We start from the raw sequence: 3,490 nt of genomic DNA on the forward strand, positions 1-3,490 counted from the left end.
GATACCCCACCCCACCCTGTTTCTCCTGCCCTGACAGCAGCAGCCTCAGGCCACAGCTCATACTGTGGCCTTGATGGCGAAGCCTAGCTCTACCCGAGGGCCTTAGGGGAGCCTAGCAAGGGCATCTGGTAAAGGTAGATTGTCCTAAAGGCCAGCCCTCTGTCACCCCCCTATCAAAAAGCGTTCTGTTGGAGATGTTAACACAACAACATCTAAAACAAACAAATCGGAAAGAAAGGAAGGAGCCAGGTGCTGGCCATGCTGGCCAGACTGGCAGCCCTATCCCAGGGGAGCAGCTCGGGGGCTCTCTGCAAGGTCCACGTACTCTAGACCAAGTGTCAGGCACTGGCCAGAGGATTTGGGAGAAGGCCTGATCCCCTAGAATCTTGGGGCTTTGCACTAAGAAGCATCTGGCCAGAGTGGGAGATAGGTTAGGCTCCAGGCTGGCCAGTCCCTCCTTCCGCCTGGCCACTGCCTCTGCTGAGCCCACACAAGGGACACTCCCCCTTTGGTCCCTGGAGTAGGGTAGATGGTGAATAGAACCTTCACAACCCCAGGGCCTGGAGCTGTGATGACCGGCGTGGGAGGACTTTTCCTTGGGCACCAAGGTCTAAGCTGGCCCTGGGCAGCTGGAGGGAGACCCTATGTACTAATCTCAGCCACGGAAGGACGCCCAGAACACAAAGTATGTCTTCACCCAAACAACCAGACCATAAGCTGGCAGGGAGTGTAGGGCCAGTCCTGGACCCTGCTCCACAGACCCCCAGCATGTCTGGGGGCCAGGAGGGAGTGCAGACGAAGGTCTGGTGGCTAGGCTGCAAGGAGCAGAGTCTCACACCAGGGATCTGGAGGTGCAGAGGCAGAGATGTACCACCTGCTCCAGTCACCGCTCTCCTGCTCCCTGGGAGAAGGGCCTGGGAAGCAGAGGGGACAGAGCTGGGGCTGACACAGGGGAACCCCATGAGGACAGGGTGGGGGCGGGGGAGAACAAGAAAGGACGCAAGACCAAGCATGGGGAATGTGAGCCAGCGGACACTTCATGAGAACCCTTCAGAACGAAAGCCCTCCCCTCCCTCTGGCCGTCACCCCAACTGTGCCCCTTTCCCGAGGGTGCCTGAGGACTGCTGCTTCATTTATGGAGGTACGCATCCAGCCACAGCTCCCCAGACTTCTTCAGAGAACTGCAGAAGAGAGAGGAAGACCAGGGCTCAGGAACCAGGATGGAAAGGGGCCAGGGCTCTAGGCAGTGGGACATGGGGGAAGTCACGCTAGTCATCTCAGCTACTGACCAGGGCCTGCCACTTACCACAGCGGCTGTGGGCTACTGACTAATGCTTTCTAGGGAAACCCCCGGGAAAGGAGAGAGAGGAGCTCCTCTTCCAGTCCTGAGTGGACCAGAAGTCAGTAACCCCACGGTGAGCTAGAGTCTACTGTGAGTAAGGCCAGCCATGTGCCTCTCACCTCCTCAGCCCCACTGCATCGCTGGCCCCTTCCGATGCCTCAGCACCCTGCCAAGTCCACCCCTCACCTCACGATGTCCATCAGGGCCCTCAGCAGTGGCTTCTCCTGGTACCTCGTCGATGCCATGCTTGGTGCAGAGAGACTTCACTAGTGGGGCGATCTTGTGCAGGTTGTGCCGGGCATGGTGGGGAAGAGGCTGAGGGGGCAGGTGGCAGAGTGAGTGCAATGCAGGACGCATGCTCTCCACCCCTCCCCTCTACAGCCCAGGGAGGCAGGCAGGTCTGAGGCCCTGTCTGCAACCCAGGTAAGACTGTGCAGCTCCTACCAGCTCTCTACAGGGACCACTAGTGATCTGTAGAGGGGCAGTTCATGGGCAGGGGCACTCCAGAAAGCCATATTGGTATCGCACAGCCAGAGACAAGGGTCTCATGTTTTAAAAAAGAAAAAAACAAATGTGAGTGTTATGGCTCAGGCCTGCGGCTTCATTATTTGGGAGAACAGGGCAGAAGACACCTGCTGAGTTCAACTCCCAGCTTTAAAAAAAGAAAGGACATGAAGGAACAGATGGGAGATGAGATGGAGAAAATGACAAAAGATGAGACAAAGACAGATGCACCAGGGACAGTCATGTGGCCGCCTGAGCACCAGACAGGCTGTCATGCAGGTCCTCAATTTCCCAGTCAGTTACCTGGGAGTGAGTGTCTTGGCCCTGGGAGCATTATAGGACTGTGGGATGGCCTTGCAAGCTTTCTGTATCTGCAAAGGGGCTGCACGTAAAGTAGCGCAGTCCCCAGGATGGCCATGTGGCACAGGGCCTGGATAACAATGCTCCAGGACACACTGATCCCAGAGCCCCTCTCCTGCACAACCGTGTTCTCGGATGGGGCAGTGGCCTTGCCAACAAGAGAAGATAAACCTGCATGGCAGCCTTGGCCCATAGGCTGGCGACTGCCCCTCCCACTCCTTGTCTTCCCTCTCCCCCTGCTCCCCTACTCCCCGCCTTGCCGGGCCGCACTCACTGGTGCTCGATCTGGAAGTTGAGGTGCCCGCTGAACCAGTCGTTGAAGAAGGACTGCTCCACATTGCAGGTGGCTGCCAGCTGCAGAGGGGACAGGGATAAGTGACTGGGGCAGGGAAGAAAACCAAAGGACCAAGACTTACCTCATAAAGGTCACCTTACCCAGGGTCTCAGGGCACACTCTCTAGGTCACACTATTCTACCTGGAAGCCACAGCCCACCCAGATTCCCTGAAGATCTCTTTCGGAAGATTCCTACCATTCCATTCCATATTTTCTTCTGTGTTGTTTTTTAACTCAGTCTGGCCTTGGACTCCTGATCCTTCTGTCTCCACTTTCCAAGTATTAAGATAGGTATGGACCACTACTGGGTTTGTTGGGTGTCAGAGATCAACCCAGGATTGTTTGCATGCTAGACAAGCACCAACTGAGCCATCCCGAATCTTCCCACCCCTTTCTGCTCAACTCTGAGGCTGCCAACAGGCTTCAAGTAGTCCTAGGGAAGCCCAGCACAGCCCTGGATCCACTGAGGCAGGCAAGTTTGGGTGAAGGCATGGACAGTGGGTCAGGGCTTTGCAGGGTCCTGTGACGACCGCGCTTCCCTCACCTGGCTGCTGAACCAGTCCCGGTAGTGATCAAGATCAATCTCCATGACGATGTGGTTCTCTGTGTAACCCACACAAACCAGTGGCCTCTCCAGGAACCTAGAAGACGGTGCAGCTCAGTGCTGAAGCCTCAGGGTGGGGGACAGGCAGCCACACAGAAACAGACCCACTGTACCTACCCTACCCCACGGCAGGTACGGGTTCACATTCTCAAAGTCAGGGCTCTCAAAAGCACAGGTGAGCCAGCAAAGCTGGGGTACCTGATGAAGTTGAGGAAAACCAGGCTCCCAGGATGCCATAGAAAGGGATGTAGGTGTAGAAGAGAGACGCACATAGTAGCTGATGGCCCAGGCCAAAGTCCTGTATAGGGAAAACATGATCAGACTTAACCTGCCCCACCCTACTTG

General features: G+C 56.3%; 2 long non-coding RNA genes across 2 annotated transcripts; both read right to left on the reverse strand.

Annotated features, from left to right (window-relative positions):
• Positions 1-904: 904 nt before the first annotated feature.
• On the reverse strand, positions 905-1,574 carry LOC119087071. The gene is made up of 2 exons (XR_005090516.1): positions 1,529-1,574; positions 905-1,181 (listed from the first exon to the last, which is right to left on the reverse strand). It is a non-coding gene; the product is annotated as an uncharacterized LOC119087071 (long non-coding RNA).
• A 28-nt stretch (positions 1,575-1,602) lies between these two features.
• Positions 1,603-3,143, reverse strand: LOC114685689. Its single transcript, XR_003733485.2, has 3 exons — positions 3,086-3,143; positions 2,481-2,560; positions 1,603-1,657 (listed from the first exon to the last, which is right to left on the reverse strand). It is a non-coding gene; the product is annotated as an uncharacterized LOC114685689 (long non-coding RNA).
• Between the last annotated feature and the right edge of the window lie 347 nt (positions 3,144-3,490).

This window comes from Peromyscus leucopus, unplaced genomic scaffold, assembly GCF_004664715.2.
Source record: "Peromyscus leucopus breed LL Stock unplaced genomic scaffold, UCI_PerLeu_2.1 scaffold_1104, whole genome shotgun sequence".
Classification (NCBI taxonomy): Eukaryota; Metazoa; Chordata; class Mammalia; order Rodentia; family Cricetidae; genus Peromyscus; species Peromyscus leucopus.